General features: G+C 42.3%; 1 protein-coding gene across 5 annotated transcripts in view; it reads left to right on the top strand.

The window, feature by feature from the left end:
• Nucleotides 1–25,799, top strand: part of LOC133557684 (rho GDP-dissociation inhibitor 1-like) — a 70,645-nt gene that overhangs the window by 7,443 nt on the left and 37,403 nt on the right. The window lies entirely within an intron of this gene.

The following is a 25,799-nucleotide window of genomic DNA, read 5'->3' as shown; positions in this document are numbered from 1 at the left end:
TTTGAATAAAGTTGAAACCTGTTAGTTGTGTAAGACCGTTTCCATTGGATCTTTTGAAGTAATTATGCCACAACTAGGTATGTAATGACATGACTAAGGATGTAACGGCAAACGGTATCATGATAAACTGTGGTAAAACTACGGTTGGTATTAATGTTATAAACAAAAATGTTTGTAAAACTGTGATAACACTGATAAACTCACGGGCTGGTGACACTAGTGTTCTTTTATTGGAGAAGCAAGTACTATATATCTTACATGCGAACATGAAAACAGGAGACATTTACATCTTTCTCCATTTAAAAACAACTTTCCTCTAAACTTGTATAAACACCATACTGTCTGAGCAGCTAAAATATTTAATTGTGCACATTAAACCTACTGGCTGATCGATCGATAATCAAAGCAGTCTGACAACAGGAAGTAAAATTGTTTAACGTCACATAAACTGGAAGAGATGCATCAAACAAAAGTTTTTTTCTTAATCATTCAAAAACCACTGAAACTTTAAAAAAATCTAAATGGTAGAAAATAAACATCTACATTAAAAAAAGCTAATAAAAATAAAAGGACTCAAGTAGCCAGAACATTATTATTATGTAACATGTAGTATATTATTATTATATATTATTTAAGTTTTTTAATACAACTTGTGTTTCAATACAAAGTGTGTATGATGACTTTTTGAGCACATTCAACAATACCTTGATATTATTAATTGTGATCGTTTTGGTGACAATAATCCTTATGGTGAATATGATCTAGATTGCAATCATGTGACCTTGAGGCACTTCCAGGTTACAGGTGGTGGCTTAGAGTCCCATTAGGTTACAGTTTATTTACCTGTATCAGTGCAAATTTAAGTGTATTTAGAAAGGTTTACCGACAAATAAATAAGCTAACATGAAAAACTATTTAAAATGGGATGGAGTGGTTTCATACACTCTTAAGAAAAATAATTTTTGAAAGATTTAAGCCATCCTTCATTACCAGATCACATCACTGCTCGCCTCGACTGCCCTTCTTTGACACAAGGATTTAACAAAGAAAAGATAAGAGACACATCATGTGTTCACTTACGTTGGTTTCACAAATTTAGCATTAACAATGTTGAATTTATTGTGCCTCGGTAAGTACGGTATTTAAATTGACATTAAAGAGTGCCGTTCTACTGTGAGAGCAAGGATATGTTTGTTTTTTGCAGTTAATTTCCTGGTACAAATATTTGTTGTCTGCAGTTTTAATGGTGCAAAGTTCATATTTTGTGTCATTGTTTAGATTTCCATGTTGTACAGCAATGTTTAGTTCCAACTAGGGCTGGGCTATATGGCCTTTTTTTAATATCTTGATATTTTCAGGCCATGTCACGATACATGATATATATCTCAATATTTTGCCTTAGCCTTGAATTCACACTTGATGCATATAATCACAGCAGTATGATGATTCCGTGTCTACATTAAACATTCTTCTTCATACTGCATTAATATATGCTCATTTTAAACTTTCATGCAGAGAGGGAAATCACAAGTCATTTGACCAACACAGTATTTATTAAACAGTTATTAAGCAGTGGCACAAACATTCATGTCATTTCAAAACAGAAAGTGCAAAATTGTCAGAGATATTTTAAAACAAGCTACTAGTGCACTTTTGTGCATGATGTCACTAAGATGACATATCAAAACAACACTAAATTAAAGTGCACTTTTTGTACAGAAGCATGTAAGAAGGTGCACTTGTTTTACGTCTCTGTGAGAAGTAGAGACAAGAAAGAGTGAGAAATGCCTGCAGTATATTTCCCGCAGCTAAAAGCAACTGCGTGAGAACGTATACCCGAATATCACGATATACAAACGTCGTTTCCATATGAGTTGGGAAATTGTGTTAAATGTAAATATAAACGGAATACAATGATTTGCAAATCCTTTTCAACCCATATTCAGTTGAATATACTACAAAGACAACATATTTGATGTTCAAATTGATAAATATATATATATTTTTTGCAAATAATCATTAACTTTGGAATTTTGATGCCAGCTACACGTGACAACGAAGTTGGGAAAGGTGGCAATAAATACTGATTACTTTATTTCCTTGAATAGCCGCCGGACATGTAATATGCGCCTGTCTTGAATTACTGCCGGGTAAAACTCGCTCACCAAATTAATAAGCGCATGCTTACTTTTACCGCCGGGTCAAATTCGTTACGTCATGAGTGACGCTTCCCCTGGAGTTATTTTCAAAATGGCGGAGGAGTTTTTTTTTGCCTTTGCTGTGTGTAAACCAGGGGTCTTGTTCCACAGCCATACAGATCACACTAATGGTTGTGATATAAAACAATTTGAACACTTTTACTAATATGCCGCACACTGTGAACCCTAACCAAATAAGAATAACAAACACATTTCTGGAGAGTATTGGCTCTCTGGCACATTATAAACGCAGCATAGGGATTACCCATAATGCCGTGCATCCCCCCCCCCCCCCGCATGCCATTGGTAAGCGCAGGGGTGAGAAGAGGTTTTAAAATTATTAGCGCCTGCTTACTTTTAGAGGTCGGGTGCATTGTGAGCTGGGCGGCAGCCGAAGGCAGGGCACTTGGCGGTCCGATCCTCGGCTACAGAAGCTAGCTCTTGGGACGTGGAACGTCACCTCACTGGGGGGGAAGGAGCCTGAGCTAGTGCGCGAGGTAGAGAAGTTCCGGCTGGATATAGTCGGACTCACCTCGACGCACAGCAAGGGCTCTGGAACCAGTTCTCTCGAGAGGGACTGGACCCTCTTCCACTCTGGCGTTGCCGGCAGTGAGAGGCGACGGGCTGGGGTGGCAATTCTGGTTGCCCCCCGGCTCAAAGCCTGTATGTTTGAGTTCAACCCAGTGGACGAGAGGGTAGCTTCCCTTCGCCTTCGGGTGGGGGAACGGGTCCTGACTGTTGTTTGTGCTTACGCACCAAACAGCAGTTCAGAATACCCACCCTTTTTGGGTACACTCGAGGGAGTACTGGAAAGTGCTCCTCCGGGTGATTCCCTTGTCCTACTGGGAGACTTCAACGCTCATGTTGGCAACGACAGTGAAACCTGGAGAGGCGTGATTGGGAAGAATGGTCGCCCGGATCTAAACCCGAGTGGTGTTTTGTTATTGGACTTTTGTGCTCGTCACAGTTTGTCGATAACAAACACCATGTTCAAACATAAGGGTGTCCATATGTGCACTTGGCACCAGGACACCCTAGGCCGCAGTTCCATGATCGACTTTGTAGTTGTGTCATCGGATTTGCGGCCTTATGTTTTGGACACTCGGGTGAAGAGAGGGGCGGAGCTTTCTACCGATCACCACCTGGTGGTGAGTTGGCTGCGATGGTGGGGGAGGATGCCGGACAGACCTGGCAGGCCCAAGCGCATTGTGAGGGTCTGCTGGGAACGTCTGGCAGAGTCTCCTGTCAGAGAGAGTTTCAATTCACACCTCCGGGAGAACTTTGAACATGTCACGAGGGAGGTGCGGGACATTGAGTCCGAGTGGACCATGTTCCGAACCTCTATTGTCGAGGCGGCTGATTGGAGCTGTGGCCGCAAGGTTGTTGGTGCCTGTCGTGGCGGTAATCCCAGAACCCGTTGGTGGACACCAGCAGTGAGGGATGCCGTCAAGCTGAAGAAGGAGTCCTATCGGGTTCTTTTGGCTCATAGGACTCCGGAGGCAGTGGACGGGTACCGACGGGCCAAGCGGTGTGCACCTTTAGCGGTCGCGGAGGCAAAAACTCGGACATGGGAAGAGTTCGGGGAAGCCATGGAAAACGACTTCCGGACGGCTTCGAAGCGATTCTGGACCACCATACGGCGCCTCAGGAAGGGGAAGCATTGCACTATCAACACCGTGTATGGTGCGGATGGTGTTCTGCTGACTTCGACTGCGGATGTTGTGGATCGGTGGAGGGAATACTTCGAAGATCTCCTCAATCCCACCAACACGTCTTTCTTTGAGGAAGCGGTGCCTGGGGAATCTGTAGTGGACTCTCCTATTTCTGGGGCTGAGGTCGCTGAGGTAGTTAAAAAGCTCCTCGGCGGCAAGGCCCCGGGGGTGGATGAGATCCGCCCGGAGTTCCTTAAGGCTCTGGATGCTGTGGGGCTGTCTTGGTTGACAAGACTCTGCAGCATCGCGTGGACATCGGGGGCGGTACCTCTGGATTGGCAGACCGGGGTGGTGGTCCCTCTCTTTAAGAAGGGGGACCGGAGGGTGTGTTCCAACTATCGTGGGATCACACTCCTCAGCCTTCCCGGTAAGGTTTATTCAGGTGTACTGGAGAGGAGGCTTCGCCGGATAGTCGAACCTCGGATTCAGGAGGAACAGTGTGGTTTTCGTCCTGGTCGTGGAACTGTGGACCAGCTCTATACTCTCGGCAGGGTTCTTGAGGGTGCATGGGAGTTTGCCCAACCAGTCTACATGTGCTTTGTGGACTTGGAGAAGGCATTCGACCGTGTCCCTCGGGAAGTCCTGTGGGGAGTGCTCAGACAGTATGGGGTATCGGAATGTCTTATTGTGGCAGTCCGCTCCCTGTATGATCAGTGTCAGAGCTTGGTCCGCATTGCTGGCAGTAAGTCGGACACGTTTCCAGTGAAGGTTGGACTCCGCCAAGGCTGTCCTTTGTCACCGATTCTGTTCATAACTTTTATGGACAGAATTTCTAGGCGCAGTCAAGGCGTTGAGGGGTTCCGGTTTGGTGGCCACGGGATTAGGTCTCTGCTTTTTGCAGATGATGTAGTCCTGATGGCTTCATCTGGCCGGGATCTTCAGCTCTCACTGGATCGGTTCGCAGCCGAGTGTGAAGCGACCGGAATGAGAATCAGCACCTCCAAGTCCGAGTCCATGGTTCTCGCCCGGAAAAGGGTGGAGTGCCATCTCCGGGTTGGGGAGGAGACCCTGCCCCAAGTGGAGGAGTTCAAGTACCTAGGAGTCTTGTTCACGAGTGGGGGAAGAGTGGATCGTGAGATCGACAGGCGGATCGGTGCGGCGTCTTCAGTAATGCGGACGTTGTATCGATCCGTTGTGGTGAAGAAGGAGCTGAGCCGGAAGGCAAAGCTCTCAATTTACCGGTCGATCTACGTTCCCATCCTCACCTATGGTCATGAGCTTTGGGTCATGACCGAAAGGATAAGATCACGGGTACAAGCGGCCGAAATGAGTTTCCTCCGCCGGGTGGCGGGGCTCTCCCTTAGAGATAGGGTGAGAAGCTCTGCCATCCGGGAGGAGCTCAACGTAAAGCCGCTGCTCCTCCACATCGAGAGGAGCCAGATGAGGTGGTTCGGGCATCTGGTCAGGATGCCACCCGAACGCCTCCCTAGGGATGTGTTTAGGGCACGTCCAGCTGGTAGGAGGCCACGGGGAAGACCCAGGACACGTTGGGAAGACTATGTCTCCCGGCTGGCCTGGGAACGCCTCGGGATCCCCCGGGAAGAGCTAGACCAAGTGGCTGGAGATAGGGAAGTCTGGGCTTCCCTGCTTAGGCTGCTGCCCCCGCGACCCGACCTCGGATAAGCGGAAGATGATGGATGGATGGATGGATGGATGCTTACTTTTAATCCAACTTTTTTTATTGACTTTTTCACATATACAGAAAAAAGGTACAAGTCGAAACAGTACAATTTTAAAGTCAGTGAATTCTTCATACCTTTACCCCTAAAACCACCCACCCACCCTCCCACCCCACTCAGGTCGAACCAACCAGGGACACATGGCACAAACAACAAGTAAGACGACAAAGACACACACATTCACACATACACCCATACAAGACCAAAAACAGAAAGAGACTAAAAGGAGAGAGAAAGGGAGAAAAAAATAAAAAATAAAGTAAATAACAATAATACTAAATAAAAGGGAGATTATTCCTCATCTGCGTCCGGACATAAGTCAAGAGAGTTGACATACAGTAAGAAAGGACTCCATGAACTTTCAAACACTTGAGCAGAGCCATTTAGTGAAAACCAAAGTTTTTCCAATTTTAAATTGTAAAGAAACTCTTTAATCCAACGGCTGTGTGATGGGGGGTGAGCCAGCTTCCAATTGAACAAGATCAGTCGCCTGGCCAGCAAGGTCGTAAAAGCCACAGCGCGTTTTAGTGGTACAGGGCATGTGTTATCAGGGCATATGCCGAAAATGGCTGACGATGGGTTGGAGGGAAAGTCTTGACCGTATGCCTTTCCGATAGTGTCAAAAATGTCCTCCCAAAAGGAACATAATTTAGAGCAGGACCAGAACATATGGTCATGATCAGCCGGAGATTGTTTGCATCAATTACAGGTATTGCTAACAGTGGGGTAGATTTTGGATAGTTTTGCATTAGTGTAGTGAATTTTATGGATTACTTTGCATTGGATGAGACCATGACGGGCACATATCGAGGAGGAGTGGACCAGTTTCAGGGCAGAGTTCCAGAGTTTGTCAGATATGTTGGTGTTAAGATCGCTCTCCCACGAGGCTCTTATCACTGATAGAGTTTGGAGCAACTGAGCTTAAGGAGATATATATCACAGAGATACATTTTTTATGATTTGGGCTCAGAGATAGCAATGTATCTATAAGAGTTTCCGGAGGACGATTTGGGAAGTGTGGGAACTGCTTCTTTACGAAGTCCCTCACCTGAAAGAAACAAAAAAGGTGGGAGTTTGGCAAATCGTATCTGGAAGAAAGTTCAGCGAAGGATGAGAACACACCATCTGTATATGGGTCTTCCACAGTGGCGATACCGTGATCATGCCAGGTCATAAATGCGGAGTCGGTACGGGAAGGTTTAAATAATTGTTTTTTAAGTAGCGGAGTCAAAATAGATGGGCCCTGAAAACCCAAATATTTCCTTAGCTGGATCCATATTTTCAAGGAGATCGATACAGTGGTGTTTGCGCCTTCAAGTTTAAGTGGAAAAGGGAGTGGTGAGCATAAGCAAGAACGTAATGAAAAGTGTGGGATTGCCGTTTCAAGGGATACCCAGGCCGGGAGGGTCTGAGAGCTTCCGTCCATCCAGTATGGGAGTTTCTGTACATTAGCCGCCCAATAGTACTGTCTAAAATTAGGGAGTGTAAGCCCTCCCTCAGATTTGGGAGATTGTAGGACCGACTTGCGGATTCGGGCCGATCCGGCCCCCCATAAAAATTTGGATATTCCATCCATCCATCCATTTTCTACCGCTTATTCCCTTTTGGGGTTGCGGGGGGCGCTGGCGCCTATCTCAGCTACAATCGGGCGGAAGGCGGGGTACACCCTGGACAAGTCGCCACCTCATCGCAGGGCCAACACAGATAGACAGACAACATTCACACTCACATTCACACACTAGGGCCAATTTAGTGTTGCCAATCAACCTATCCCCAGGTGCATGTCTTCAATTTGGATATTGATTTTTCTAATTTAGCAAAAAAAGATTTAGTAATAAATATGGGGATATGTTGGAAAAGGTAAAGGAATTTAGGCAGAGTGATCATCTTGATAAGATTTATCCGGCCAGCGAGAGATAATGGTAATACAGACCAGCGGGCAAAGTCCTTCTCCATTTTTTCAACTAGGGGTAGAAAATTTCCCCGGAGCATGTCAGACATAACCGGAGTAATAAAAATTCCCAAGTAATGGATCCCGTCATGTGCCCATTTGAAATCAGCTAAAGATTGCGGTAACTGTTTAGCTAGGGAATTGATCAGAAATAGTTCACTTTTTTGGTAATTAAGTTTGTAGCCAGAGTGTGTGCCAAAGCGCTCCAAAATGTTAAAGATTACTGGGAGTGAGCTAGCAGGATCTGAGATGTATAGGAGCAAGTCGTCCGCATAAGGCGACACTTTGTGCAACGTGTCCGACCGGGTGATACCTTTAAAGCCCCTCTCCGCGCGCAGCCAAAGTGCAAGGGGTTCTATTGCAATAGCAAACTAATGGAGACAGCGGGCAACCTTGTCTGGTACCTCTTTTAAGAAAAACTGGGGAGGACAGTGTATTATTTGTGCGTACCGAAGGTACAGGGGACGAGTATAAAAGTTTAACCCAAAGAATAAAATCTTCATTAAAACCAAACCGACCCATCACATCAAATAGATATTCCCATTCGACCCTATCAAAGGCTTTCTCCGCGTCGAGGGACACCACCACTTCCGGGGTCGAGGGGTTTGGCGAATTAATGTTTAGGAGGCGCCGAGTGTTGTGTGAGGATTGCGGGCCTAACATAAAACCTGTTTCATCCAACGAGATGATGGAAGGCATCACCCTTTGGAGCCGGAGAGCAAGAACCTTGGACAGAATTTTTAAATCTACATTTAAGAGCGAAATTGGTCTATAGCTGCTGCAAAGCTGGGGGTCTTTCTCTTTTTTTAGTATGAGAGAAATGGTGGCCCTCGATAAGGATTCTGGGAGGCGATGGTACAGGAATGCTTCATTATACATGTCTCTCAGAGTCGGAGCAAGAACACTGGAGAAAGTTTTATAATATTCTGCACTGAAACCATCTGGACCGGGCGATTTATTACTTTGTAAAGATTTGATGGCTTCTGTGATCTCGATGACACTAATGGGCTGACCCAAGCACCTCGCAGCTCCATGTTCGATCTGGGGGAATGTTATATCATTAAATAGTTCATGTGAAGAAGGGGGGCAGTCTGACGTATATAATGTTGTATAAAATGCGGCAAATGTTTCATTTATCTTAGCTGGATCAGTATGTAGTTCTCCTGTGTTAGAGCGAATAGATGTGATTAGCCTCGACGATGCTTCCTCCCTAACCCGGTGGGCTAAGAGCTTGCCAGCTTTTTCCCCAGATTCAAAAAATCGTTGTCTGGATTTGAGTAGTTGTAATTTTGCTCTATTGACAGACATATGGTCAAAGTCAGTTTGTAGGCGAAGGTGTTCTTTATATAGTGTCGAGTCCGGGTTTAAAGCGTACTTATCGTCAAGATCCTTAATCTTACGGAGCAGCCCATTGATTTGAATGGTTTCTGTCTTATTTAAATTTGAAATAAAAGGTATAAGTTGACCTCTAATATAAGCTTTAGATGCCTCCCATAGTATACCTCTTCCAATTTCTGGTGAATCGTTCAGTTCGAAAAAACCCTCAATTTGATCGTGGAGGAAATTCCTATAATTGTCTTCTGCTAGTGAGGCTGAGTTGAATCGCCATTGTTTAAGGGGTGTAGGTTGAGTGTCCATATTGATGTCGACTGAGGTGGGAGCATGATCAGAGATTACAATACTATGGTAATTACATGTTTTAATTTTGGAAAGTAGTCAGTCTATTGTCGAGAAGAAAGAAGTCTATCTTAGTGTAAGTGTGAGGTACATGGGAGAAATAGAATTGCTTAATTGTAGGGGAGGTGTGTCTCCACGGGTCTGTAAGACCTAAATGTTTAGCAAAAGTATCCAATGTTTTAGCTGAATTAGATAAGGGAGCCAGTTTGTTAGATGATCGGTCCAGTACAGGGTCCTGCACCAGGTTAAAGTCCCCGCCCATGATAATAAAATGATTTCCAATGTTTGGAAATGATGTAACGATTTAGTCACATAAGAATTGTCATCCCTAGTTAGGTCCATAAACGCTAGCGAGTATGACTGGGGTGCCTTGCAGTTTTCCAGACAAAATAATATAACGGCCGGCAGGGTCTGCTACAGTTTGGTTAAGTTCGAATGACATATTTTTACGAATAAGGATGGCTGTGCCCCTGGCCCTTTCGTTGAATTTTGAATGAAAAATATGGCTGATCCAGGCTCTTTTAAGTCGTGAAATCTCTCTGTTGCGAAGGTGGGTCTCCTGAATGAAAAATATATCTCCTTTGAGGTGTTGCAAATGGGTCAAGACCCTCCCAACTTTAGTGGCGCTCCCCACACCCCTCACATTCCATGAAACAAATCTGAGTGTATTACTGGTGCTTGTCATTTCTCACCATGTCCAACTAGGAGAGCAGAACGGGCTGATGTGTACAAGCGCATCAGGAGGGGGCTGATGCACGATAACTGGGAACTGCAGAGAGTACTAGTAAGAGGAGGGGATAAAACAGAAGCGTGAGAGGAAGGAATGAGGTGATAAACAAACCAACAAAAACATATATGTACAGAAAACACAGCAAGCTCACACACACTCACAGACACAACAACATACAATACTGCCAGGTGCGTTACACCTGGCAACCACCTACAGGACCATCGTCCCAGGACCTGAGAACCCCATTGTCGAACCTGAACCTTCAGTGTCCTTTTCACAGCAGTGTGCTGTCCTTGCGCCTGCATTGACGTATCCATAACGGCTTCTGGTTTTTCCACCTCCCGAGAACAACAGATTGGTTCCAACTGAGTCCGAACATTTTAAAGTTCATCAAAACTGCAGTATATTCTTTCGAGACACCTAGTACCTAGTATACAAAACAACTTCAGAAAGAAAGAAAAGTAAATTGAAAAAGTATAAACAACTCAAATGGCATGTAGTCGGATAAAGTATAAGTAAGTGGTGTCACATATGTATATACATATAAATATATACATACATACACATAAGCAATGTATACGCCTATGGATGTATGGATATGGAATAATAGTAACCAGTTAAGAAATAGGTATATCAGCAGTTAGGTCAAATAATAATAGTAATAATAGAAAAGATAAACCACTGTGTAATATATATCTATTAGAACATGATAAATAAATTTAATGGGAAGACAAAAGAATTCGAACGTCGATGTACCAAAATAAAATAAACAATATCGATGGTTGTTTAAACCCTAATGACGGTAATTGTATATTTAACAGGTTAGCTCTGGAATGTCAGCATAATATATTAGCTAAATGGTTAAACAAAAAGTGAATGACAAAAAGTGAATGAGAGTGGAATTAATGAGTGACCACACAGATGTAATGTTCACAGTCAGGCCTAGAGTTGGCGTTACGTTGGCATAGTTAAACGTGATAGAACAGGCCCGGCACGTGTTTTAAGGTTGTAGCCTCCAGACATGGCTGTAGTTAGCCAAGCTAGCGCCGTCCCGCCATGCATTGTGAGGCAGTCACATCATATCAAACAAAGTTTCATTAAAGTCATACCAACTAATATTAGTCGTTCGCCTGCTCTCGGTTGCGTTGATTATGGGACTTTACGAGGTCTTGTGCGTCTTTCACAGATGCGAGTTGCCGTCTCTTTCCATCCTTGGTTGAAACCATTACCTAGCCGGGTAGTGGAGGGCTGGTTTGAGGCCTAGGTTGTAGAGGTCCTTCATGACGTCCCGGTACACGGCCCGCTGTTCTAGTATTTCAGGGCAGTAGTCTTCGAAGATGTGTATCGGTGAGTCCTTATACATTAATTTGCCTCTGCGTTTCCGAGCTTCCCACACCACCAGCTCCCTCGTTTGGAATCGGTGGAAGCATATCACGACCGGTCTCGGCTTCTCACCAGGGCTTGGCTTCGCTGTTGGCGAGCGGTGGGCACGGTCCAGCTCCGGGGTCGACGACAACGTATGTTCACCCAAGACCTCGACCAGCAATTGAGAGAAGAACGTTGTTGGGTTTGTACCTTCAATGTTTTCGGGTACGCCGACAATTGTAATGTTGTTCCGACGGCTTCTACTCTCCAAGTCTATTAGCTTAGCTTTTAGCCTCGCGTTCTCCTCAGTTACAAATGTTAGCTTGGTGTCCGTAGCCAACATATCCTGGCTCGTGTCGGCAAACAGTTCTAGTGAGGAGAGGCGCTTCTGGTGTTCCAGAAGTGTGGACTGAATACAATCTAGCGTGGTGTTGAGTTTGGAAAAGGCGGAGTTAAACTCCGACGAGAGAGAAGTCTTGTGGTCCGTTAGCATTGTAGTTAACGTAGCCATGATGGTGCTTGCCGCCAAGTCTTCCTTCTTTTGCTCCTCCTTTTTGGCTCTATTAGACATTTTCTCGTTCAGCGCGGTAAGGTATTAGTACTATAATAACGTTGATAGCAGTTACTGCAATCAGTCAAGCTATACTGAATAGAAGGAGTTAAATATGCGGGAGCGTGAAAAAGTGCGACTACTCCATCTTGTCGCCAACCGGAAGTCCCAGCGCCTGTTTACTTTTTACGCATGCTTTGAAAAAGCGCAGGAGTGAGAAGAGGTTTTAAATCAATTAGCGCCCCAGCGGCTATTCAAGCAAATACGGTAAGTTGAGGAATGCTCATCAAACACTTATATGGAACATCCCACAGGTGTGCAGGTTAATTGGGAACAGTTGGGTGCCATGATTGGGCATAAAAGCAGCTTCCATGAAATGCTAAGTAATTCACAAACAAGGATGGGGTGAGGGTCACCACTTTGTCAGCAGATTGTCCAACAGTTTAAGAACAACATTTCTCAACGAGCTATTGCAAGGAATTTAGGGATTTTATCATCTACGGTCCGTAAAATCGTCAAAAAGTTCAGAGAATCTGGAGAAATCACTGCACGTAAGCGATGATATTACGGGCTTTTGATCCCTCAGGATCAAAAACCGACATCAGTTTCTAAAGGATATCACCACGTGGGCTCAGGAACACTTCATAAAACCACTGTTAGTAACTACAGTTGGTCGCTACATCTCTGTAAGTGCAAGTTAAAACTCTACTATGCAAAGCCAAACCCATTTATCAACAAAATCCTGAAACGCCGCCGGCTTGACTGGACCCGAGCTCACCTAAGATGGACTAAAAAAGAATAAAACTTGTTTATTCGCACCTTCTCTCTCTCGTACTACCACCTGCACCACACCGTTAGCATCACAGCTAACATTACCCTGTGGCTACCTCTCTGCTCCGCCGGAGCGTGTGACGTTGTACACGTGACGTATGTAAGAAGGTGCGCTTGTTTTAAGTCTCTGTGAGAAGGAGAGACAAGAAAGAGTGGGAAACGCATGCAGTGTAATGCCCGCAGCTAAAAGAAACTGCGTGAGAACGTATACTAGAATATCACGATATAGTCATTTTCTACATCGCACAGAGTCAAACTTGCGATACATCGAGTATATAGATATTTAGCCCAGCCCTACTTCATCCACATTTTATCAACCATCCCGATATTATTCTTAAACTGAATTTACCCTGTAAGACTTTACAAACAATAGTCAGCATTTACAAAACTGAAAATTACAGTAGTCTTACGAATAATACTAAAGCATTCTTCTCAAACTAGTTTATCATCGGGTGAGCTGCATCATGCCTCAAAGTTTCTACATTCTACACTCATTCAGGTGTCAAACTCAAGGCCCGCCACATTATTTTATGTGGCCCGTGAAAGCCTGGAAATAATATGTGATAAGAAAATGCTTAATATTTTCTTTTTAAATAAATTAGTTCTTTCCCTTTTTATCATTTAAAATCATGTAATGCATGCGATTGCATATCTTTTAAAATTAAATATCAAAATCAAAATATTATATTATGTATTCCAAAAATATTTTTTGTTAAAATAAAGTTAATTACTGTACTTAAATATCTACTTGAGTTATGATTTCTAAACAAATTATCAATCAAATTGTAGACTGTAAAATTGACAATAGATTTTATGGTTAAATTCCGCCGACTGAGTTTTTTTTTTACTCTAAAATCAACTTAGGTATTGTTTTTTTCCATATACAGAAGGACACTAAAACATTAAAAAACAAACAAAAAAAATCTTTAAAACCAGATTTTAAGGTCAAAAGAAAAATTGGTAGCTCTGTTGCTTGAATTTTAACGCTAAAAACAGTGGTATTGTTTTTCCATTCCATTCCATTTATAAAAAAAAATTATATGCTGTAAAAAAAAACACTGCTTTTACTGTAAAATTCTGTTGACTCAGCTGCCAGTTTTAAAGTAAAAATTTTATTTTTATTTCAGCTTATTTAAAAAAATATATTGTTAATATATTATATATATATATATATGTGTGTGTGTGTATATATATGTATATATATGTGTGTGTGTGTGTGTGTGTGTGTATATATATATATATATATATATATATATATATATATATATATATATTACAGGATCTTCCCACTCTTCCTTGTGTCTCTTTCTCACAGACAGCAAGCGCACAAACTTACACACGTCAAATAATGTCACGTCATATGTCACATACGTACAGTGGGGCAAAAAAGTATTTAGTCAGCCACCGATTGTGCAAGTTCTCCCACTTAAAATGAGGACAGAGGTCTGTAATTTTCATCATAGGTGCACTTCAACTGTGAGAGACATAATGTGAAAAAAAAATCCTGGAAGTCACATTGTAGGAATTCAAAATAATTTATTTGTAAATTATACCAAACAGTTGTATTTTGGTTTCATCTGACCACATGACATTCTCCCAATCCTCTGCCGTATCATCCATGTATCCATTTTGGTATAAACTCAACTCGTTGTATTTGGAGGAAGAAGAATACTGAGTTGCATCCCAAGGACACCACACCTACTGTGAAGCATGGAGGTGGAAACATCATGCTTTGGGGCTGTTTTTCTGCTAAGGGGAGAGGACGATGGATCCGTTAAAGGAAAGAATGAATGGGGCCATGTATTGTGAGATTTTGAGCCAAAACCTCCTTCCATCAATGAGAGCTTTGAATGGTTGACCAAATACTTATTTTCCACCATAATTTACAAATAAATTCTTTAAAATTCCTACAACGTGAATTAAAGGATTTTTTTTCCCACATTCTGTCTCTCACAGAAAAAGTGTACCTATGATGAAAATTACAGACCTCTGTCATCATTTAAAGTGGGAGAACTTTCACAATCGGCGGCTGACTAAATACTTTTTTGCCCCACTGTATACGCCCTCGTGGAGCAGAGAGGTAGCAGACTGGGTAACGTTAGCTGTGATGCTAGCGAAACCGTGCGGGTGGTAATACGAGAGGAAGAAAGTGCGAATGAAGGAAAAATTAATTCTCAAGAAAAACAGGCATGGGGTCCATCGTCTGCCGGTGGTTCGGCTTCAAGCGGGAAGATATCGAATAGACAACTTTAATTGGTCAAGTGTGGGGCCCAAGCGTTGCTACCAAAAGTAGCATTATTGCTAATATATAGCATTTGAAAAGTCACCTGCTAATAACTTTAATAAATACAGTTTTGGTCAATTGACTTACTGGTAGTTGTGATTTCCTTCTCTGCATGAAAGTATAAAATGAGCATATATTAATGCAGTATAAACAAGAATGTTTTAATGTAGACACAGAATCATCATACTGCTGTGATTATATATATCAAGTGTTAATTCAAGGCTAAGGCAAAATATCGAGATATATATCGTGTATCGCAATATGGCCTAAAAATATTGAGATATTAAAATAAGGCCATATTGCTCAGCCTTAGAATATTTTATTACTGTTAAGCAAACTATGGATAATAAAACATGTCAGAACATGTGTCCTTCATCATAGCTATACACGTATGACAAAAAAATGCGCGAAAATCGGTGGTATTCAGTGAGGTAAGATGAATTCAATGCGGAATTAAATGGATGGATGAATTTTTTTTTGTGTTGCTGCCATTATACTACATGCTTGTGTTGCTTTCGTGTCCACATTCAATTCCTCCTTGTGGTACATGAAACAGTGTTTTTATCTACAATTAGGACAGAAACTAACGATTCATTTGATAATCAATTAATCTGTCGATTATTACTTTGATTAATCTATTAATAATCGGATAAAATGGACAAACTACATTTCTATCCTTTCCAATACTTTATTTTTAAAAACCGCATACTGGCACCATGTCCTTTCGACTTGCCAAACATAATAACAAGGCAAGTGTTAGAAATTTGTTTTTTTATAAAGTGCACAATTGTCATGCACAATAGCAATAATTTTGCTTAGGGGAATTTCAAACCTGCCTACTACCTATTCCAACCATTCTGCAATGTTGGATGCTGAATGTTTTTCCTCTAGTGGCGTGGTCGTTAGGCAGATTGACTTCATGTTCCATTCCTCTCCAATGTAGTGGCATGTGTTGCCGAGGTAGGCTTCCGTGGCTACACTTGTCCACACATCAGTGGTCAGAACAATTCTGCGGTGGGTGACTTTAATGCCAGTTTTCCACAGCTTGAAATGTCTGCTCATACTTCCTTCCATCAGTTTGGTAAAATGGGTTCTCGAGGGAAGAGTGTAACTAGGGTTGAGGACGTAAATAATTTTTCTGAAACCGTCATCCTCCACCATTGATAGTTTGCAACATATTCAGGATAGCATCAGTCAATGCAGCCTTTGGTGTGCACACCTTCCTTTGTACGAAGTCGCTAATGCTGGCTTGTTTCTTTCTGAAATGACATAAACCATATCATGAACATACATAGTAGCAACATTTACATGTAACTCAATACATACTTAGTTGATTCATTTGATAATTTGATAACGATAACCTCACTAACAACTTTAACGACGCCCTGCGCGAAACCATTGATAACATAGCACAGCTAAAGTTAAAAAAGGCTCCAAAAAAGCGCACCCCGTGGTTTACAGAAGAAACTAGAGCTCAGAAATGATTATGTAGAAAGCTGGAACGCAAATGGCGCACGACTAAACTTGAGGTGCACCATCAAGCATGGAGTGATGGTTTAATAACTTATAAACGCATGCTTACCTTAGCTAAAGCCAAATATTACTCAAATCTCATCCACCGTAATAAAAACGATCCTAAATTTTTGTTTAGTACGGTAGCATCGCTAACCCAACAAGGGACCCCTTCCAGTAGCTCAACCCACACAGCTGATGACTTTATGCAATTCTTTAGTAAGAAAATTGAAGTCATTAGAAAGGAGATTAAAGACAATGCGTCCCAGCTACAACGGGGTTCTATTAACACTGATACGATGGTATATACGGCGGATACTGCCCTCCAAAATAGTTTCTCTCGTTTTGAGGAAATAACATTAGAGGAATTGTTACAACGTGTAAATGGAATAAAACAGACAACATGTTTACTTGACCCTCTTCCTGGGAAACTGATCAAGGAGCTCTTTTTATTATTAGGTCCATCAGTGCTAAATATTATAAACTTATCACTCTCCTCGGGCACTGTTCCCCTAGCATTCAAAAAAGCGGTTATTCATCCTCTTCTTAAAAGACCTAACCTCGATCCTGACCTCATGGTAAACTACCGACCGGTGTCTCACCTTCCCTTTATTTCAAAAATCCTTGAAAAAATTGTTGCGGAGCAGTTAAATGAACACTTAGCGTCTAACAATCTATGTGAAACCTTTCAATCCGGTTTCAGGGCAAATCACTCCACGGAGACAGCCCTCGCAAAAATGACTAATGATCTATTGCTAACGATGGATTCTGATGCGTCATCTATGTTGCTGCTCCTCGATCTTAGCGCTGCTTTCGATACCGTCGATCATAATATTTTATTAGAACGTATCAAAACACGAATTGGTATGTCAGACTTAGCCCTGTCTTGGTTTAACTCTTATCTTACTGATAGGATGCAGTGTGTCTCCCATAACAATGTGACCTCGGACTACGTTAAGGTAACGTGTGGAGTTCCCCAGGGTTCGGTCCTTGGCCCTGCACTCTTCAGCATCTACATGCTGCCGCTAGGTGACATCATACGCAAATACGGTATTAGCTTTCACTGTTATGCTGATGACACCCAACTCTACATGCCCCTAAAGCTGACCAACACGCCGGATTGTAGTCAGCTGGAGGCGTGTCTTAATGAAATTAAACAATGGATGTCCGCTAACTTTTTGCAACTCAACGCCCAAAAAACGGAAATGCTGATTATCGGTCCTGATAGACACCGAACTCTATTTAATAATACAACTCTAACATTTGACAACCAAACAATTAAACAAGGCGACACGGTAAAGAATCTGGGTATTATCTTCGACCCAACTCTCTCCTTTGAGGCACACATTAAAAGCGTTACTAAAACGGCCTTCTTTCATCTCCGTAATATCGCTAAAATTCGCTCCATTCTGTCCACTAAAGACGCCGAGATCATTATCCATGCGTTTGTTACGTCTCGCCTCGACTACTGTAACGTATTATTTTCGGGTCTCCCCATGTCTAGCATTAAAAGATTACAGTTGGTACAAAATGCGGCTGCTAGACTTTTGACAAGAACAAGAAAGTTTGATCACATTACGCCTGTACTGGCTCACCTGCACTGGCTTCGTGTGCACTTAAGATGTGACTTTAAGGTTTTACTACTTACGTATAAAATACTACACGGTCTAGCACCATCCTATCTTGCCGATTGTATTGCACCATATGTCCCGGCAAGAAATCTGCGTTCAAAGGACTCCGGCTTGTTAGTGATTCCCAAAGCCCAAAAAAAGTCTGCGGGCTATAGAGCGTTTTCCGTTCGGGCTCCAGTACTCTGGAATGCCCTCCCGGTAACAGTTCGAGATGCCACCTCAGTAGAAGCATTTAAGTCTCACCTTAAAACTCATTTGTATACTCTAGCCTTTAAATAGACTCCCTTTTTAGACCAGTTGATCTGCCTTTTCTTTCCTTTTTCTTCTATGTCCCACTCTCCCTTGTGGAGGGGGTCCGGTCCGATCCGGTGGCCATGTACTACTTGCCTGTGTATCGGCTGGGGACATCTCTGCGATGCTGATCCGCCTCCGCTTGGGATGGTTTCCTGCTGGCTCCGCTGTGAACGGGACTCTCGCTGCTGTGTTGGATCCGCTTTGGACTGGACTCTCGCGGCTGTGTTGGATCCATTGTGGATTGAACTTTCACAGTATCATGTTAGACCCGCTCGACATCCATTGCTTTCCTCCTCTCCAAGGTTCTCATAGTCATCACTGTCACCGACGTCCCACTGGGTCATTATTGTCACCGATGTCCCACTGGGTGTGAGTTTTCCTTGCGTGGGCCTACCGAGGATGTCGTGGTGGTTTGTGCAGCCCTTTGAGACACTAGTGATTTAGGGCTATATAAGTAAACATTGATTGATTGATTGATGATAATTTCTGATGTAAAAGGCACATTTTTTGTCATCATGGTCACTGCTGCCTAGTTTTTCTTGTTACATTGTTATTTTTACTGTTATATTTTTATTCTTATGTTGCTTTTTTATTTTTATTCTTATTGTAATATATATATATATATATAAATATATATATATTTTTCCATTTAAACCCCCGTTATTTACTTTTTAAATTCGATGTCAATTCTGTACACTGCTGCTGGAATTTAAATGTTCCTGAGGAAACTCCCTGAGGGAATCAATAAAAGATCTATCTATCTATCTATCTATCTATCTATCTATCTATCTATCTATCTATCTATCTATCTAAATTACACCACCTCATTAAACAAAAGCTAAATGAAATAAATCGACATTGGGGATGCAGGATACAACAATAACACAGAAATGTAACTCATCAGATCAGAACTGAATCAGATATTGTACAGGTTTCTGTTGTGAATAATCAAGGTATTATTTTAGGCTGCTTCTGAATAATAGCATGAAATATTTCAGCACCTTCATAATGTTTATATTACTAAAGCGTCGGTCAAATATTATATAGCTTTATCGGGTCCGGCTACGTTGATCCATTATGAAACCAACCTGAGATATTTCTGTCCGTTTATTACCTTTAAAAAATCTCCTTGTTAACAACATATTAAAAACACACAAAGACGGACACAACGGTTCAATGTACTCGGCCTATGGACTTAAAAAAGTTACGTACCGTGAACTTTTTTCTTCATCCATGGCCCCTCTTCAGGTGCTGCCGCAGCAATGTCGTCCTTCGTGCCACGTACGCGAGGTCCATGCTGCTCGTTTTGCAGGAAATGTCTTCTTTGAAGTCTTTAAAGTAAAGTGTTCCGACACTTTTGACGACTTAGGTCGTACGCTTTTATAACCTCGAGATGTTTCTCTGTTGAACTATCCGTACTGTTTACCTCCGCCATTTTTTGAACGTTTCCACAAAGGAGACGGCGTGGTCATGTGAGCTGCACATGACACATCATTGGCTAGCTCACTAATACCTCATGAGACTTAGCCTGTTTTGTATTGTTTTTGTACTTATTTTGATTATTGTTTTTCAGCTGTTTGTAAATGTTGCAGTTTATAAATAATGGTTTAGGGAAAAACAAACAAAAAAAGAAACCTCCGCGCATGTGCATTGCATACATCCAACGAATCGATGACTAAATTAATCGCAAACTATTTTTATAATCAATTTTAATCGATTATTGTCGCAGCTTTATCTACAATATTGTTTCTTCTACAAAGGAAAGCATTTTGAATGGGATGGTTTTTTTTTTAATAAAACTTAGTTAAAAGATTTCAGTCTAAGTATATTTTTTGAACATTTTGAGCATATTTAAAAATACAGTGATAATAATGATAACCTTGATAATTTTGCTCACAATAACCTTGATAAGAAACTTTTGTACCGTGAATATGTGTATATTCACAGTATACAATCAGGTCTGCAACTAACGATTATTTTTGATAGCTGATTAGACTAGGCAACGCCTATTTTAACGATTAGTCTGTTAATAAAGCGTACACATACAGTATTTAATGGCTCTTAATTTTCCATCGACTTTTAAATGCAGCTTAGGTCTGTGCTTACTATCAACAAATAATAATTCATACATACTTATATACACTGTAACTGTGCTGCTAATTCTGTTGTTACAAACATTTAAATGAATATTAAAATGTTTCCCTTTGAAAGAAAAGAAAGGCAAAGTGCTAAAAAAGAACAATCAACCTTGTTTATGTATAAAAAAAACCCAGTTAAAATAGCAGCAAAGACAACAATCCACAAAACACAAAATCTAACTTCGTCCAAAAGAAAAGCATTTTGTGATATGTTTAAAAAGCTTCACATTGGTATATTAACTACTGATTAACTCTTGGCAGTTTTAGCACTCTAATAGACTCATCAATGTGTAGAATTGGATCTTGTATTAATTCTTAAAATGTTCAGTATTTAATAGATTGTGTTTAATCTTATGATACCTCCTGCATTGGTGCCTGTCTGTCTCTGTTTGTGTGTGCACGCCTGTTTATTGTGCCTTTTTTTTTTTTACGGCATTGCCAATTGATGCTGCTTTAAAATGTACTTGAATTGATGTAGACAAAGTTTAGCTGGCTTACTTTGACTAAAATGATAATTAAATCTATTTTTTGCACAACTTCGTCTCACATGGCACAAGAGAAGCTAACGATCTTACCGAGGCTGAGACCACATCCTCCCTCCAGATGTCCGACATCTTGCCTCCGCATTAAATGCTCGTGTGTCACAGATGTACTGCCATAAGAAGCCCGCTTTGCAAAATGAGCAAGGTATTCATGTCTTTAACAAGGATAACAGGAATTGTTCTCACATTTTACATGTCGTTTACATGCGAGTGGCGGGGCTGACCCACTTCTGCCTAGAAAAACACAAGTAAATGTGTCACGTCACAAATATAATTGTCAGCGACAAATTGTATGGTCGACATTTAGAATAGAATAGAATAGAATAGAATAGAGTTTTATTGTCATTATTGCAATGAACAGGTTCAAAGAACAACGAAATTGGAGCAGCTCCTCCTAAGGTGCATATACAATATGGTAGTATAAATAGTAAAAAAAAGATAGAGATGACAGATGTATCTATGTATATGTATATGTATCCACACAGATGCATATCTGCATGCATATGAATACATATACACACATACATAAAACATTATTGCACATTGTGGTCCGAAAAAAATAGAAAAACATTTAAACATTACACATGAGGACATGATGGACATATTGTGCTCACTCAGTGCCTGTTTAATGCTACTATGGCTCTTGGGTAAAAGCTATTTTTTAGTCTATTGGTGCTCGCTTTTAGCACCCTGTAGCGTCTGCCTGAGGGTATCAGTTCCAGGTGGTTGTGCCCGGGGTGGAATGGGTCTTTCAGGATGCTCTGTGCTTTCCTGAGACAGCGGGAGCTGTACAGGTCAGCCAGGGGGGGGAGGGGGCATCCGATTAACTTCTGGGCGGTCTTTATGACTCTCTGGAGCGCCGTTCTCTCTGCGGCCGTGCAGCTGCTGAACCACACGCAGATGCAGTAGGTCAGGATGCTCTCAATGGAGCACCGGTAGAAGGACATCAGCAGTTCCTGTGAGTTCCTGAGTATTCTCAGAAAGTGCAGTCTCTGGTGTGCCTTCTTGATGGTAGCCATGGTGTTGGTGCTCCAGGATAGGTCGTCGGCCAGGTGGACTCCCAGGAAGCGGAAGTCGGAGACCCTCTCCACACAGTCACCACTGATGATCAGGGGCAGGATGTCCGTTTTTTTCCTCCTGAAGTCTATGACCAGCTCCTTGGTCTTGGAGGTGTTCAGGGCCAGGTTGTTGACTTTGCACCAATCCGACAGCTTCTCCACCTCATCCCGATATGCAGCCTCGTCTCCCTCCGAGATGAGCCCCACTACGGTGGTGTCATCCGCAAATTTGATGATGGAGTTGCTGGAGTGGGCAGGTGTGCTGTCGTATGTGTAGATGGAGTAGAGAAGGGGGCTCAGCACGCAGCCTTGTGGAGAGCCGGTACTGAGGTGCAGGCTTGATGACATGTGGCAACCCAACTGCACCCTCTGGGGGCGGTTGGATAAGAAGTCCTTAATCCACATGCAGATTGAGTTCGAGAGACCCAGGTCTGACAGTTTGGACACCAGTCTATCAGGAATAATGGTGCTAAATGCCGAACTATAATCCACAAAAAGCAGCCGCACGTAGCTCCCCCCCGTCTCCAGGTGACCCAGGGAGGAGTGTAGGGCTGTGGCGATGGCGTCCTCTGTGGACCTGTTGGCTCTGTAGGCAAACTGGTGTGGGTCGAGCTCGGGAGGGAGGACTGAGGTGATATGGGTCCGTACCAGCTTCTCGAAGCACTTCATAGCTATAGGTGTAAGTGCAACTGGACGGTAGTCATTCAGGCATCTGACAGAGTTCTTCTTCGGCACCGGGATTATTGTGGAGGTCTTCAGGCATGATGGGATGACGGCCTGGGAGAGGGACTGGGCGAAGATCTTCGTAAATACTCCGGCCAGCTGGTCTGCACAGTCTCTTAGTACATTTGTCAACAATGTAAACATAACTTAAAAGAACACAAGCTAATCCTATATATCATGGGTGTCAAACTGGCCTGCCGTGTAATTTCATTTGGCCCTTGAGGCAATATCAAATTAACATTAGAGCTGGCCCGCTTGTATTATACAGCGGCGGTACCGCTGTATCACCGCATTCACCGCTAATACTTATACTTGCCAACCCTCCCAATTTTCCCGGGAGACTCCCACATTTCAGTGTCCCTCCATAAAATACCTAGGGGGCAACCATTCTCCGGATTTCCACTCGGACAACAATATTGGGGGGTTGCCTTAAAGGCACATCCTTCAGCGTCCTCTACAACCTTTCATCACGTCCGCTTTTCCTACATAGAAAACAGCATGCACCGTCCCTGTCACATAATATATGCAGCTTTTATACACACACACAAGTGAATGCAAAGCATACTTGATCAACAGCCATTAAGATCACACTGAGGGTGGCTGTATAAACAACTTTAACATTGTAACAGATCACACTGAGGGGGGCCGTATAAACAACTTCAGCATTGTAACAAATATGCGCCATACTGTGAACCCACACCAAACAAGAATGACAAACACATTTCGGGAGAACATCCGCACCGTAACACAACAGAACAAATACCCAGAACCCCTTGCAACACTAACTCTTCCAGGACGCTACAATATACACCCCCGCTACCACCATACCCCGCCCACCTCAGGTTACCTCAGCTCAAAGCCTGAGCCCCAACATTAATGAACTAGCATCAAAGAAAAGATGCCAGGCTTGGGAGTAAAAAGTAAAAAGGCCTTGAATTATTAAATCTTATTTTATTTTCAAATTTATTAGCCTGTGGAAAAAGTTAATGTTGATATTTACTTCAAAAGCCTGCAAATAGAAAAGAGGCATTCCAATTTTTATTAAAAATGTATTCAATATGCCATTATTGTGTTTTTGTTTTTTGAAAGTTGATTTTGCACTATTAAGTTGAATGCAGCTGAGATAGACGCCAGCGACCCCCCCACGACCTCAAAAGGGACAAGCGGAAGAAAATGGATAACTGGAAGTTATATAAGCGTTGCTTGTTCCATATTCAGTCTTAAATCAAATCAGTGGAGCAAACCAAGCAATAATCAATGTTTTAGTCATGCACTTTCTCTTGTTACTTCAAAGCTTGAATATTTGATTCATCCATCCATCCATCCATTTTCTACCGTTTATTCCCTTTGGGGTAGCGGGGGGCGCTGGTGCCTATCTCAGCTACAATCGGGCGGAAGACTGCGTACACCCTGGACAAGTCGCTCACCTCATCACAGGGCCAACACAGATAGACCGACAACCTTCACACTCACATTCACACTAGGGCCAACTTAGTGTTGCCAATCAACCTATCCCCAGGTGCATGTCTTTGGAGGTGGGAGGAAGTCGGAGTACCCGGAGGGAACCCACGCAATCACGGGGAGAACATGCTAACTCCACACAGAAAGATCCCGAGCCCGTGATTGAATCCTGACTACTCAGGACCTTCGTATTGTGAGGCAGACGCACTAACTCCTCTGCCACCGTGAAGCCAATGTTTGATTCATTCATTATTATTTTATTTTGAAATTTATTATTAGCCTGTGGACAAAGTTTATTTTGATATTTACCTCAGAAGGCTGCACATAGAAAAGAGGCTTTACATTTTCATTTAAATTATATTTGAAATGCCATTGATATTTTTTAATTATTATTATTATCATTTGAAACTTGATTTTGCATGTCTTTATAAAGTTATATAAGCCTTGCTTGTTCAATATTCAATGCAAAACTTGTTTGGGTCCCTATTAAAAGGTTCATTTGTTCAACCTTGGCCCGCGGCTTTGTTCAGTTTTAAATTTTGGACCACTCTGCTATATATTGTCCCATGGAAAATAAACTTGATTGCATCACATAATGTTTCCCCATCAAATATTAAAACAAACTTTTGACTAAGTTAACGCTGCAGACACGAGCATTGTCTGACTGGACTCCCCAAGAAAATGAAAGTGACATTTTTGAGAGCCATTTCCTTAGATGTACTTTACTTACATTTCCCTGACTTCATTCCGTATATTACCACTTCTGTCGCTCTGTCCTATCTCCCGATTTGAACGCTAGGAACAGCACAGCAAAACGTCATTTTCGGCTTGATCTCTTAATTTACGAACGCGTCGCTCACTTGATTTATTTTTCGCTCGAGCTTTTTGACCAGAAAGTGAATTACACCACGACAAAGCAACGCAGACGTGACGTCGTGCAATGCCACCTTATAATGCACGGGCTTACCTGGACTGAAGCCCAGGGGCCCCACCCAATCAAAGGCCCTCCGATTTTGACGACGGAATGCAATGAGTGGTGTCCATAGCTGTCAATCAAACTGATCAGCTTTGTTTAGCGATTGTGTACTCTCTTTAGGCTGTGTTGTTTTACCCAACAGCTCTTGACAGGGCTCGAACCCACATCGCCTTTACAACAGACTACTATTTAGCTAAAACACAGTGTTCTTCCATTTGAATTTGTTAATGGTTTCAAGTGTGTTTTTTTTAATGATGTAGGAAAAATGAGGGTTGGACGTCAAGTTTATGTGAAGTCACGCGAGTTTACTTCCTTTTGTAGAAACCTCTGTGACATATTGCTATTATAGCGCTATGACTCTGTTTGAAAGCACAGCCATCAGGTTCAATGAGCACAATTAGATATCTCAGTAGCTCAGACAACAATGTGTTTATGCAAGTTTAGATTGGGTTATGTCGGGGGTCAGCAACCCACGGCTCTCGAGCCG

This window comes from Nerophis ophidion, linkage group LG01 (genome assembly GCF_033978795.1).
Source record: "Nerophis ophidion isolate RoL-2023_Sa linkage group LG01, RoL_Noph_v1.0, whole genome shotgun sequence".
Classification (NCBI taxonomy): Eukaryota; Metazoa; Chordata; class Actinopteri; order Syngnathiformes; family Syngnathidae; genus Nerophis; species Nerophis ophidion.
The sequence above is the reverse complement of the archived record's forward strand: the minus strand, read 5'-3'. Positions and strand labels throughout refer to the sequence as shown.